The sequence below is a fragment of the Odontesthes bonariensis genome, chromosome 12 (genome assembly GCF_027942865.1).
Source record: "Odontesthes bonariensis isolate fOdoBon6 chromosome 12, fOdoBon6.hap1, whole genome shotgun sequence".
NCBI lineage: Eukaryota > Metazoa > Chordata > Actinopteri > Atheriniformes > Atherinopsidae > Odontesthes > Odontesthes bonariensis.
Window position 1 is genome coordinate 30,109,384 of NC_134517.1, and position 15,451 is coordinate 30,124,834.

Below are 15,451 nucleotides of genomic sequence, written 5' to 3' on the forward strand. Positions count from 1 at the left end.
GGTTGGCGCTGGGGAAGTGGCTGGAGGACGGAGGAATTCTGCCTCCGCTCTGCTTCTGAGCCAAGGAAACCACAGGAAATCCTGCAGAGATAACTGAGTACGATATCTGATATGGAACATCAACGTGTGATGAGGGAACCTGTCTTCCTGGATGTAAAACTACTCCAAACAGGTAGGACGCTCATGGGAGCCTCAGGTGGTCACTTAACAGCATTTAAAAAATTGCTTCGGATATAGTAGTCAGTGAGACATTGGGGGCTTAGGGACTAAAGAAGCCGGATTACTCACATCTCAAGATATGGACAAAGTGTTGGTGGGTTTAGGTTTATAATCTCAAAAACTCTTTTCAGCTCAATATCGCTCAATTTTTGCCACTTAAAGGGGAACTCCGGGGCATTTGAAGCGCAATCCCATTGCTAGAGGTTGTCAAATACTGACAGTAGGACACAGACTGGTGCAAATCGGCGCTCCCAAATACGTGGTGGCCAATGGGCAAATTCTAACCCTTCCACGTAAAACAACAACTTGCACACTGCAGAAACGTCACACCACTTTATAAACCATCCGACAATAAAGTCACAAGCCTTACCATCAAAACCATATGCATGGTTCTCACATTACTGGCATGGGGACGTTACAAAACAACTTTATAAACAGCATGTCACTTACCTCTTGTTGGTATGCGCTCGCATGTGAAAGCCCAAAAGAGTCAATGGACGATACTCCCATATACGAAGCAATTATCTTCTCTAGAACAGCCATAATAAACTATTTAAAACATTACAACAATATTACTGGTCATGTATTGTTGTAATGTTTTAAATACTTGAACGCAGTTTTTCTAGAGAAGATAATTGCTTTGTATATGGGAGTATCGTCCATTGACTCTTTTGGGCTTTCACATGCGAGCGCATACCAACAAGAGGTAAGTGACATGCTGTTTATAAAGTTGTTTTGTAACGTCCCCATGCCAGTAATGTGAGAACCATGCATATGGTTTTGATGGTAAGGCTTGTGACTTTATTGTCGGATGGTTTATAAAGTGGTGTGACGTTTCTGCAGTGTGCAAGTTGTTGTTTTACGTGGAAGGTTTAGAATTTGCCCCTTAGCCACCACGTATTTGGCTAGCATGACAGGCTGCGCAAACAGCGCAATCGCCGCACAGGGAGCGCCGATTTGCACCAGTCTGTGTCCTACTGTCAGTATTTGACAACCTCTAGCAATGGGATTGCGCTTCAAATGCCCCGGAGTGGTCCTTTAAGTCTTCAGTTTAAATGACATTTTCCTTCATTTTAAAGATCCAAAGTTGATCAGTCTGCAGTGAATAAAAACAGTTTGCTTAAACAAGCTTTTCTGTAACAGAGCTTGAAATACCTACATTGGTCCAAATCACAAAATGTTGCAGTTTTACATTAAAAATCTTAATTGCAACATTTCCTTACTTGCTTCCCAACTCCAAAGCAATCTACATTGTACAACTAACCGTGTGTTGTCTTGTGATGACGTTGATCTCAGAACACAGACTCCTGAGATCAGTCGACACTGTTTACCGTCACAAAATCTTCTATGTGGGTAGAAGAGGTTCACAGGATGGCATTAAAATAAATCTATAGTTCGACTCCTGTCCTGAATAGCATTTTCCATCATTCAATCATTTTCCATTCCCATTCTCACCCGTGATTAGTTACTTTTATGCTTCACTCTAACCCATAAATGTTTAGAGTTGGGAGTAAAATTGACATTTTTAAGGTTAGAATTTGAGGTTAGTTCCTCAAAATACATGTTTAGGATTTGCAAATACATCTCAAGTGGACAAATGTTTCCATTATATGCATTCTTGTGAGACTGGACTCCTCTAACTGTCTAAGGTAATTTGGTTTGGTCTCCGAAATGTTGCATGAATGACTCTTTGATAGCCTTGACTTTTATCTGACACTAAAGGAGGAAACTACAGATGTCATTCAGACATTGGTAAGCCTGTCAAAATGAAAAATTTGGCCATTTTTAGCTAAATTATCATTTAGTTTCACGAGTAAAAATCTAATGACCAATTTCAGGCCTAACATGATATTATGGGAACTTATGAAATACAGATGATACTTTTAATTGAAAGACCTCATGAAACGTGGAAAATACTGTAATATACATAAACACATTGAAAGTACACATACAAAATAGTCACTTGAAGTTGGTTTTAATCATTATGATAGAGAAAATTAGTTTGTACGGCCTTTTAAAAGTGCGATTTTTGCGATCTGCTGGCTAGCTTCCTATTAGTCCGTCACGTGACCTATGACGTACACTCCGGAACTATCCTGACACCTGTCATAGCTACAACATGGATTCTGACACATTTTTCGAAGTGGCAGAGTCTGACCCAATGCTGGAGGACAATGTGAGGGGCGTTATACCCTATAGATACAAGCCATACCTGGATGAGTTGGAGCCACACGGTTCCACAGAAAGTTCGGATGGCGAGGCGGAAGGCGCTGTTGCTCATATGCTATAGCCTAGCTCCTGACCAGTGGCCATCCTTCCGCGATTAGGCTAGTTCTACTTTGGCTTTTCACGCGAATCAACCCACGACATTGACACTTTGTAAAGTTCTGTGACAATTGTAAGATTATTTCAAGCCCCTTGCCTTTATCTGTTATATTTAGGTGTTCTTGTGGGAGGTGTGAGCCAATGCCAGTGGTAGATGAGTCGGTGTGCTGCCGCGAGAGGAGAGGGAGCAGACGTTCCGGAGCATACGTCATTTTTATGTTGGAACGTTGGCGGGACACTGGCCTGTGGATTTCAGTGGCGTGCGTTCAAATTTCGAAAATAACAGAGAACCGGGCATATTTATCACAATAATGTATTTCAACTCGAAAATAATAGTTATTTCAGACTAAACAAAAAAAGGTCGTCTCCAGGTGTCATGAGGTCTTTAATTAATTTATTTAAACTCTAAGGTCATTGAGGGTGTTATTCATTAAGTATTAAGCAACACAAGAAATGATACAAACATAACATATCCATATAAAACATTTACAAACTGGGGCAGTCGGTGGCGTAGTGGGTTAAGCAGCCGCCCCATGTACAGAGGCTACAGTCCTCGATGCAGCTGGCCCCAGCTCGACTCCCGCACCGAGCGGCCCTGCGTGTCTTTCCCCTCTCTCTGCCCCCTGCTTCCTGTCTCTCTCCAACTGTCTATTGATTAAAGGCATAAAAAGCCCCAAAAAATATATAAAAAAAAAAAACATTTACGAACTGTCACAAAATGATTTGCCACCATCAATTTGAGATGACTCGGGGTTATCAAGTAATTCATTTTCAATGCGGTTTGTAAGGAGTTCAACAAGGTCAGAGGTCAAAAGCTACATTTCCAAGCTCGGTAGAGATCTGATACACTTGTAATTAAATCCTGTCATGTGATGCAGTTTGGTATAGTTTTCAAATATAGGCTTCATGGATGAAGTCCGTCACACTTTTTCATAAAGGATGCAGTGATGAGGGTCCTTGGCGTCCCCAGTAATGATGAACTGAATCCAGGGGCTTAAAACTGGAAGCAGAAGCATGCCTATAGATAACATCACAGTCTAGAAATTACTTGAATTTGTATCACCTGGATACAAGTGAATGTTGCAGTCCTTAAAAAAACGATGCAGTGTTGTTAATGTTAATGATGAAGAGAACCGCTCCTAAAACTGAACCTTGGGGAACACTTTTGGTTGGCAAAAACAAACAAAAAAAAAAACTCCTCCTTAGTATTTGATGTTGGGCTGCTTCCTATCACTGTGATAAGAGTTCTTAAAGTATGTAAAAGTAAACCATTATCAGCTGTGTCTAATACTTTAGATGGAGCCATGACAAAAATGACAGTCATTCATAACCACAGTGACTGTAGTATATAAAAACCTACTCTGTTTTTTACATTAGACCGTAGTAGGTTCTGTTGTCTTAACATAACCAATCAGTGAATGAAAGTAAATACAAATTAGCAGTTAAAAGTAGAAGTTTTAAGTAAACTAAAGTGTAAAAAGCTGTCAGTTTAATGTAAAACAAATGAAGGTTTCCTGAATGATGGCTGGCTGTACCTCCACCAACACATGGAGGCAAAAGAAGAGCTGTACGACAACAAAAGCTTTTATGGCAGTTGCACTGACAAACCTGGATTTTTATTTTTAACCCTAATCATGTATCAAGTGATGTACCATTGCTTAAACCCAACCAAGAGGGGATTGTGTTGTCATAAGATTTGGAGTCGACATGGCATCCATTATAATGATGATGTCATTATAAAAACAATGTATTAATATCTTAACCACAATCATTTTTTGGACTTTAAAATTGAAATAATACCCAATCCTCTACCTTTTGTTTTGTAGTCATTGAGCAGTGATACCAACTCAGGCTCCTTTTTATATTCATCCTGTTTAATTTGTGACCCGAAGCTCTCCAGCGAGACATTCATCCTCAACCTGCTCTGCTGTTATTACAGCTTGGATAAGGCATCCGGATAACTCAACACCTTTGCAGCCTGTCCGTCATACCTGCTGGTGACGGTCCCTCTTAAACTGCCAGTATTAGTCGCTCCACAGGAGTCTACATGACCAGGCCTTGTGTGAATTCTTAACACAATTGTGGAAGTGTCACATCCACGTTGGACGCATCAGACCTATAACTAAGGTGAATTATCCAGCTCTCAGGAACCAGCCGCCATACTTCATTCACAGGAATTCAGCAATGACAGCCCTCTCCCCATGGAGGAATAAACATGGAGTCCTCACTCACCACATCTCTCCACTCTCACACATCGGGACACATCTGCTGACTTCAACATATAGATATCAGCACCGTTCAAGGTGTGTGTTTATAGGTGTATCAATGATTGGAGTAACTGGAGTCCAGGAAGTTAAACTGCTCATTTTTTGGAGTCAAAAAGCGTTTTATCATTCCGCTCCGTCTTAGATTAACATATTTAACGTTCCTTTTTTTCCTCTCAGAGCTGGAGAATGCTTTAGATCCCCATGAATCTGTCAAGTCTGTGCACAGACCTTGATAACATCTGCCGTCTGATGTCGGCTGAATTATGTTTTCATGACACTTTTATGTTGACATTGTTTAGTCAACATAATCAAAAATGAGGAAGTTTTTCCTGCTTGTCAAAGTAAAACTAAAGTTATGAGTTGTATGCTGTGAAGGATCTTTTTAGCAGCAGATGGCTCATTATTGAAAGCCTCAAAAAGAAAAAAAAAAAGAAAAACTACTTGAAAGTCAGCGACTAATTAATAGAAAATGACCCTTGAATGATGGTCAAGGCCCTCCTCTTTTGTTCGAAAGCTGATTTCTCAGCACACAAGGCTGTGTTAAAAGAATGTCGTCATGGTGCTTGACTACACTGGTTAAAGATATTTTCAGAATAATGTCCTCCGAGCCGGTTACCTGTTTGATCCAGCTTATTTGGACCTTTTGGACTTTTTCTCTTATCAATGATTCCAAAGTATAGTTTCTGAATAGGTAACATTGAGTTATACTGTGTTAACCAAGTATTTCTTACTTCTTTATACCTTAAAAGGCACTCTAAATATGACAACGTTCAAACTATATAACTAAACACTTCTTCACTTATTACTTTGTGTTCGGTAGTTTGTGTGGGCTGAGCAGGAAATTGAGTTTCTCTTCGGACTTAATGAAACGACTTGAGAGTGAAGGGGATCTTTGTCCTGGTATTCTGCCAGCCGTGTACATACAAAGTGCCACTGTTGGAAAGCATAAGTGAGTGAGGCCTGATTTCCCTCAACACTCACTGTTTGGCGAACAGTCAAGGCTGGTGCTGAAATGTTTCTCAATATCTTCCAGTGATCAGAATAATGAACCCTCTTTCGGATTAGAGTCCAAAACATTTGATTCCAAATCGAAGCTGTTGACTAAGCCATAAGGTCACGTTTGTGGAGTCTGAGACGCTCGATGAATTGACATTTCAACAGTGAGACAAACTTTAGTTTGGCCTAAGATGTTGTGTATACTTTTAATCTATTCTGATCATTCGATTTAATTACCAGGCGTTCCCGCTCAAACAGGGCTACACTGGAAAAAATGCCCCTCAAAAAATAAGTAAAAAAACAACAAATACAAGATGTTTTTGCTTGAAATAAGCAAAAAAATCTGCCAATGGAACTAGTAAAAATCGGCTTGTCCAGATTTCTTTAAATGAAATGTTATATTTAGGACTTTTGAGTTAAAAGTGATCTTAAAATTAGCTTAAAAGCCTCTTCAAATGAAAAAAAAGCTTGTTTCATGTGAAATATGACTCAAAACAAGATGTTTTCAAGACTTTTTAACTTAACAAGATATTCAAGATGTATTGTATTAAAACAAGTCCCTATATCTGGCTGAAATGGTACTTGGTAGGCAGTTGTGTCTTATATTAAGTGTAATGAGATACTCAATGAGACAAATATACTTGGTAAGATTCAGATTTTTTCCAGTGTAGTAACTCATTAGCATTAGTTAGCTGATCTGATCTGATCGGTGGTGTGTGCTGATTCATTTATATTACTGGAATGCTAGTGGCTCGACTATTCACCCTCACAGAAGTGCACGTGGACAGCTAAGGACACCACAAAGGACACGGAGTTCTTCTTATCGTGGGCTTTTTTTGTGGGGGGCAGTGGAAATAACATTGTGGTCATTTCTTAGGCTCTAATATGTTCCCTTTCCTGTGTTATTTATACTGTAATGGAAAATTTCTCTGGTCTGCCATGCACGTATGATCTGTGTTCACGCTTCTGCTGAGATGCATTTAAAGTCTGAGCAAAGAGTTCAGAGATTTGCATGGAAGTATATTATATTTACTAGAAAATAGTTTCTTAAAGGTCCATTCGGGGGTTTTTATTCAAGCATTCCAAGATGCAGAGGAGTGGCATTAAGTTGGCCTCATCCATAACGCTGTGATGTCATAAATAGTTCTTCAACAATGCATTGTTCTTGAATGAGACGTCTTGCTGTGTATGCGACAACCGGCAACCTAACTGTTCTGCCTTCATCGTGGAAATCTGCCTTCACCGGATGCCAGAATTTCCAAATGTACTTAGATTGCAGAGAAATAATGACATAAATTGTTTGATTATTTTGTAAGTGAAGCTGAAAGGAGACCCTGCAGAAGTTTGCAAAGCTACACTCACTGGGGGAAAACTGTTCTGTTCCGGAGGAAGTTGGGCATGTGTTCAGCTGTATCTGGAACTAAAAACTTCCCATCATTCTGGCAGTGTCCTGATCTGAAGAGTGCAAACCTTCTCATCAGATTATGGGATTGCTTCTGATTCAGATTAACAGGGAGTTCACTCATCTGGATGTTTTCACCCATCAGAGAATCAGGCTTTATGTTCAGTGGATTAACCTGTTCAGCCCCAGGAGACTTTCTGGGGTTCCACCTGGAAAACGAACATTTCTCTGTAATTACAAACTCTGTTTAAACCATCTTTGTATCGAAATAAAGCTTCTGATACTCCATCAGACCCGGCTCAAACCAGATGTTCCCTTCCTGCCCCTAGTACCAGATACGGAGCTGAAGATTAACCACCAACACCCATCTCATCGTTCATCGGGTGGGTTTATATGCTTCCACCAGGTGAAGATTAACAGGGACACTGCAGCCACACTTTACCAGATGGACTCCCTTTCCACCGTTTGGCCACTTCTTTGGCAGATGCCCATACTGTGAACGTGTGTGTTACAGTGTAAGAATATCGGTAACTCGGTTCACTACTGAAATGTTTGATGGATGCGCTGTGCGTTTGTGATTTCCATCTAATCTGTTCGGTTCCGTTAGAACAAACTTTCCAGGAGTTTATGTGGTTATTTGAGCTGATCTGAGATCTGTCAATCGGGGACCTCAGCAGACGCAAACCCTGCCCCAGAGAGCAGAGAACATTGCGTTTTTTAAATGTTAAATACTTTATAATTGTTTTAATCATTCGTGTAACAACAGCAAACACAAACGGAGAGCTGTAAGGTTGTCCACCTCTAACTGGAACTGCAGGATGTTTACGTACTCCTGATATGATATATGGGACTCTAACTGTCTTGCCATGCCAGCTCCATAGGAGGCAGTTTCATCTCTCTCTGCAGGGAAGACCAGATTTATGCATCTGAAACTGTACGCCTGTATATAACCTTTTCAAGCTCACTAGTCTGCACCCACTGAGGAAGGTTATTGGTCATGAGAATTTAAACATTAATATGTAAACCAATCAACAAATGTCTGGAAGAATGCATCAAACCAGTAACGGCTCAACATTTCAGTTTACAAAACTGCATCAGACGATGTGTATAAGAGTCCTCTGCTCATGGACAGCAGGTATTCCTCCTCCTATTTCCTGTGTCATCCATCCTGCCTGCCTCCCGCCGCTTAGTCATAAACTCACATAATATGTTTAGCAGTGCCTCAAGAATCTCACGACTGCTGCTGAAGGACACTTAATATTATCCACACAGTGAGGCTGTTATAGGCCATCGCAGGATAAGCAACACTGATATAAAGTGATCGTAATGAAGTAGCAAGAAAACAGGAACTTTGTTATTACACTACAGGCTTTTATTATAAATTTAGTTTATCTCTCAGATTTGAAGAAGAAAACTACTTCATGTTTCCACAACTGAATCTCTACATTAAACTGGTGTGCATGACTCACTTAAAGGGATAGTTCGCCTCTTTTGACATGAAGCTGTATGACATCCCATACTAGCAATATTATTTATGAACATTTTCTTACGCCCTACTGCGTCCTGTGAGCCGAGTTCCAGCCTCGTTTTGGTGTTGATGAAGGTAGTCCGGCTAGTTGGCTGGGGTCACAAAAATAAAGTGTTTTGCTTCTCAAAACAATATGCGTTCCAAAGAGTAATACATTTGCATCACAAAATCGCTGCCGCCAGCCGCCCCTGTTTCATGGTGTAGACCGTGCAGACCGAGCAGCAAACACCGTAACAGGCGCAGCTGTCGGCAGGCGGCAGCAGGCAGTGATACGAAGGGAGAGAAAATAGCGCCAAGCGATTGTGAGGTCTGACTTTTTCCTGGAGAACGATTTTGTGATGCAAATGTATTACTCTTTTGAACGCATATTGTTTTGAGAAGCAAAACGCTTTATTTTTGTGGCCCCAGCCAACTAGCCGGACTACCTTCGTCAACGCTGAAACGAGGCTGGAACTTGGCTCACAGGACGCAGCAGGGGGTAAGAAAATGTTCATAAATAATATTGCTAGTATGGGATGTCACACAGCTTCATGTCAAAAGAGGCGAACTATCCCTTTAAGCCATTGCAATAAGGCTGTACAATATTAGAAGAACACACATTCTACAATGTTCCAATGACGATGGGGCTTGCGATAAAACAACATATGGTGCTAATCTCAGGGGAATTACTGAGGGATGAGTTCCACTTCTGCACCTGTGTATCCTAGTGAATTGTATGAACATAAGTAGAACTTCCTTAAAGTGGAAAGCAGCCCTCATTATTACAGCCCTGCTTCTCCTTTTTCAGGTCTGGGATATTGATCTTGCACATGTTGATATTCCAGTAACTATAAATTTGACAGCAGCTGCACTTTTCAATGCACCTGCAAACACCTTGAACACATTTGACAATTACTTATTTAAACTTAATGTCTAAGAAAAAGTCATAACCCCCCGACAAAATATGTACTGTATTAACATTAAAAGGAATGTTTCCAACAACACCAATCAAATCTAATTATTTGATTAGTTAGGAAGGGGATGTAACTTCCTAGACTGCTTACATGATGGCAAACCCCTACAATGAAACTTCAAAACTCTCAGAATGGGCTGAAGAACTAAGCTTTGAAGCTTTGGATTCATTTAGTTTTTTTTTCCACTGCATGTCACTTTAAGCCAACTTTGCCAGAAAGTTTCTGGTTCTTCGAAAAACTTTTCTTCCTCCGGAGGAGCACTGCTTCAGAGATTGGGCTTCAGTTCCATTCTGTGAATAAATGAAATTCAATCTGTTACACGCATACATGCACATGCCAGCTGGAGTCAGGGACAGTCGGGGCAGACAAATTGACTTCCCAGTAAACTAAACTCCCTTGAACAAACCCTTGGAGAATAAATCTCATAGAATATATAATACTTATACACAGTAGACCAATCAAAAATGTGCCTCCTTCCTACTACCTCCTCTCTGCATCACTTTCTCCGTTTCTTCCTCTTTCTCTGCTTTCTAGCCCTTCCAGCTCTTAAGTCTCATTGCTAAACCTTGTTGTTGCTAAACTGCCATAGATCAAATCCAGCATGACTCTGGGAAACGGCTCAAGTCCATATTTGCCCGTCTCTACAGCAAATAATGATTTGATCAGGTTTTGGGGTTTAGTATGAAACCCGTGCATAACTTGCTCCATGTGCTGTGTGTGTGAACGTAACCCATATGTGTGGGTAGGCTTACAGTAAAGACTGCTCAACAATGCCAAATGTTTCTGCTCAAAGTCTGTATTTTCCATCTCACTTGTCCAGCATTTTTTTCGAGGACATATACAGTAGTTACTGGCCCATCATTTACAACTCTATGGGCCGAGCTCAGAACAAACCAGAGATGCTGTATAATATTTGCAAATTCAGCGCAATGCAGTGCCAAGTAACTGTGTGGCGTGTGTAACATACCAGTTGTCCTTTTTATTCTTATTTCTGCTTAAATAATACAGTTCTGAGATCTAATTCTTATCATTATTGTTTGTATTAAATATGTAGTTTATTCTCTAATTTGTGTTCTGTTTGATTATCAAATCCTATTTAATATTGTTCTCTTGATCTGGGGCACTTTAGATGTATCGCCAATAACATTTTGTAATAGCCGATGACGCATTCGCGTAAATTATGAAAGTATAAACGTGTTATGTGCTAGTGTAAATCTACGACAAGGCAAACAGAAATGTTATTATAAATTATTAGCTCGTAAAACACTGGCATTGGGCTTTAAATCTAGAATGCTTTTCCTGTGCAATTACCGGAGGCAGGAAACGGCCTGTCCTGTACCAGAAAGACTAAAATGAGCACAAAGAATTGTTAGTAAAAATGTTTCATTTTCGGTCCTGTTAAATAACCCTCCTGAGGGGGCTCTGCATCTTCTGTCCATTCATCAGCGGGTGTCTCCGGAGCACATCACAGAAGGGTGGAGCAGTTGTGGCCCTGTGGGGTCGGAGATATACTGCCATGTGTGTTCACATATTCAGACGGCTTCCTTTTCTGACATGTACACTGGCCTTATGGGGCATGAGGCCAGTCTGGAAGTGTGGAAGACTCTGGAGACTCTACCAGCAGATATGGAGCAGGGGGTGGGGAAACCTTAAAGACTTGCACATACCAGGAAAAGTGCTTCTTTTCAAGTCATACATTGATTTGACTTTATAGAGATATTAATTATCATGAACATATTTTAGTATTGTGTTAATTTCAGTGGCTGTAAATGTATTTGTCATATGTTCTCAGGCCTCTCGTATGAAAAGGGATATTAATCTCAGTCACTTATTTTGCACATATAGAATCATTTTCTCTCTCTCGGTTTCCTCCAGTGGCTGTTGTCCCTTCATATTTTCTGCAACTCAGCTTGTGGTGAGAGTGTTTTTTGACTTTTTTTAATTCAAATTCTGTCCCTGGATTTCTTTGTTACTCATAAAATGTCTGTTTATACTAACAAAACTCCAGCTGGTGTAAAGATTTTGGCTTAGAAGAAGTTTCCAAATACATTTTTCATGGCCTTTTTCTTTTATTTATGCATCTTGGATTCATAACCCTCTCCTACAGACAGGCTTACAGTTTTATATACATTATAAAAGATATGACTAACTCTTCAAATATATACTTCAAAGGAAATGCAGGCATGCAAACAAACACAAGTACAGGTCAAAGCTTTGTAATAATCAAGCAAATATTGTTTTACAGTCATTGACATGAAAGAATAGCTAAAGTTAACACAGTGGATTGCAGTGGTTTGCGTAATTAATTGGTGGATTACATTAGAGGGAGAATTAAACAAAGATAATCAAGTGATTTACTGATTTTGTGTAACAGCTTCAATAAATTACAGACATAATACTTTGAAAGGTACTTTAATTTTACTTTCAAAACATGCCAGACCCTTACCACTCCACAGGAAGAAATTATGATATTGTAACATTCGTTTGCTATTTTCCTTATAATTTACCATTTTTTTTTAATTCTATTTTTTCAAAGCCCATAAAGTGCAGACATTTTTAATGCTAACAAAATCTACAGAACCTACAGAAATGTGCATTCTCCTAATTATCTTTCCAGAACCTACAGACGATCTCCCGACAGATGTAGTGTTGAGTTGAGCCCAGTCCTCTACCAGAAAGGTGAAATGAGAGAGTAGATACAGAACAGTTTAAAAAGTGTGTAGCCTCACAGGCCAGTGTTCTGCATTTCAACTCATCGATGCCTCCTTAGTTCCTGAGCCTTTTGTAAAACAAGGCTGCAACACTAAGGGCAACTATGCAAGCAAAGGCGAGGACACCGACGGCCACGCCGAGCCCGACAGTGGAGTCATCTTCTTTTCCTGCAACAAGGGGCTTTTCCTTGGATTCAGTGGAGTCGGCTTTGGTGACGATCTCTGGGGAGGTGATGGTGTAAGTGTTGGCTATGCCCGTAGCAGAAGTGTCGAGGGCGCTCCTCTTCCTCCTATTGTTGCACTGCTTGAAGGTACTGCAGGTGCTTATCTCACAGAGTCGGGTGATGCAGTGGAGGAAATAGGTGGACATGGTCTCGTTCTGCTGCTCTATGAAGCGGAAGGCGGGGAACTTAAAGCGGGCGGACTGGCTGTCTCCGTTCTCAATCATGGTCGTGAAGCGGTCCTTGGAACAGGGGACAAACAGGTTGAAGAAGCTGGAGTTGGAAGGGAGAGCAGAGACGGAGGCATAGCACCGGTCCAGCAGAACATGATACTGGCCCGTCAAGTTGGTGGCCTTGACCTCGACGTACACATCGGTCCTCAGTTCAATTCCCAGCTGTGGAATGACCATCGGGCTGGTGTAGTTGGCATCACTGAAGAGCTCCATGCTCAAGGTGCTGATGAAACTTCCATTGTTGTCCTTGATTGCAATGGAGGAGGACGACACATCGATCTGGGTGTTGTTAATTAGATACTCTAAGGGGTAGGCGCAGGAGTAGAGGTACTTCAGCTCAGCGTTGTAAGTGATTGTGCCGGTAGTGAGATCGATGGACCGGACAACGCCACTGATGTTTACAGTCTGGATGTTGGAAAAGTCAGCAAATGGGCCTGTCCCAGGTGCACTGGTGGTCCTGAATGTGCTTCCACAGGCTTGGGTCATATTAAGTGGAAAGTTGAAGCGAGCAACAGGTGGACTTACAGATTCATCGAGGGTTGCTCTGCAGATTGGGTCCATCATATGGTTCAGGATCAGGAGAGTCTCATTGTAGCCAGTATAGATGACTGGGCAGATCTGAATTGCCAGGGAAATGGATGAAGTACCACACTGCACTGCAATGTCAGTTATCTCTGGTCGTCTCGCCTCCGTCCCACAGTCTCCTACTGTTAGCTGACTACTTCTGGCTATCAAGGAGAGTAAAATCAAAAGAATCTTCATGGTTGTTCTTCGGCTTTACCTTGACTGTTACCTTCTTTATGCTAAAACCTTGTCTCAACTGAAGGCTGGTAGGTCTTCTGAGTGTTTGGAGTCTTTAGGTTCGGTTCAGTGGTCTTTATAGGAAACTGTGTCTCCTGGGATTGGTCCAAAACAAGGTCAAACAACTGCCTTTTTTTTGAACAATTGCATTGTACTAGGAAGGAGAACTCCAGTCTGGACCATGTCCTAAGGGCAACAATTGAAACCTGAAGCATTGTACACAAAGACAATAGGCTTGTTCCTTTTTTGACTATGCCTTAAAATATAGATTACCATGTCCCCCAGTACAGAGCCTTCATGAATTATTGGAACATAACACTGTATGTGGTGAATAACTGAATAATACATACAATGCTGTGAAGGTTCTTTCATCCGGTTTGAGCCCCGCCAACTTAATGACCCAGTTTGATCCTGGCAGGCAATGCCTGACCGACATTAACAGTAAAAGCATCATAATCAGCATTTAAACAGATACTAAATAAAACATTTAAGCTACACATCTTTGAGTTTAAATTCAACTATACATGAATGTAGGTATTGAAGGGCAGACACAATGAGATCCTGATGAAGGAAAAGAAATCAGCCAAACACAATTTTTAGCCTTTTTTCTTCTGTTTTCCTCTTTTTTATTTGTTAACTCTTTAAAATAATCACTGAGTGGCTTTCTTCATCATATAAAACTCACACCGTCATTTATATCAAATTGGATTTTTGTTTTATTCAAATCAAAAGCCAAACTGGAATGAAAAACTCTATCGATCATCATTTGAATTTTTCAAAATTCATAAATATACACACATATGATAAGAGATTGCTAGCAATGGAGGAACACATAAATCAATGCCTGACTTTTCTATCTGGCTTTAATTTACTCGCTGTTTTATATAGTGCTTACAAGCCATAGTTTTAGTTCTCTCTAGTGTTTTTGTGGTGTCATAATGCTAAAAATTTGAAAAACCCTATACTTTAGAGGGGACTAGAGCATTTTATGTCACGTATGGGAAGTGTATCAGCCTATTATGTTGTGGCACAATATACTGTATAATTGTCATCTATTGTTGGCGGCATATATTCAGAGGCTAATGATGAAAGGGCAAACTGATCCTGCAGTGTATCACGAAGGTAACTGAAACTATGCCGCGTCAGTGGAGACAAAGACAGTAATTCTGACAAAGGTTCAATAGCACATCGGTGAACAACAAAGAAATCTATGACTGCCAAACTCAGGAAACTGCTATAAACAAGTGAGACCAAACCATAGACGAGGAGGACGAAAACCTATACATTACCTACGAACATCACAAAGACATTGAAGGATAGAAAGGTCACGATCATTACGCAGTCAAGTCCTCATGGAATATTTTGTTCTATGCCAACACAATCTTAACAAAGCTCCAGGAGTGTTTTCTTTCTACTTAAATCTCATCTTTAAAGAACAATAAATGTGTCAATTGTTGTGATTTATTAAAAGGTTTTGTGTTAAACACTAATATATTGGACTAAGCATTTGTTTAAATATCTGTAACTGAGTAGAAAATGACCTGACCTCTGAAAGACATGAGTTAAGTGAAGGAGTTAGAAGAAGATTTTGTTCAAATATAATAGGGGAGTGGACTTTTACAAAGATCTTGGACTTTAATTGCCTTTTTTGGAGTTTGACTTGACATGCGATGCAAATATCAAAGCTCTATTGATGCTCTAATTCTTTTAATCTTGCCCCATCACTCAGCAGCCATGGACTCCTCGCAGCAGCTGCCCTGGATTAGCTTAAGTTATACCCAAATAGAGGGAGATA

General features: G+C 40.4%; 1 pseudogene; it reads right to left on the reverse strand.

Annotated features, from left to right (window-relative positions):
* Positions 1 to 12,330: 12,330 nt before the first annotated feature.
* Positions 12,331 to 13,649, reverse strand: LOC142396213 (zona pellucida-like domain-containing protein 1 pseudogene; annotated as a pseudogene).
* Positions 13,650 to 15,451: the final 1,802 nt, after the last annotated feature.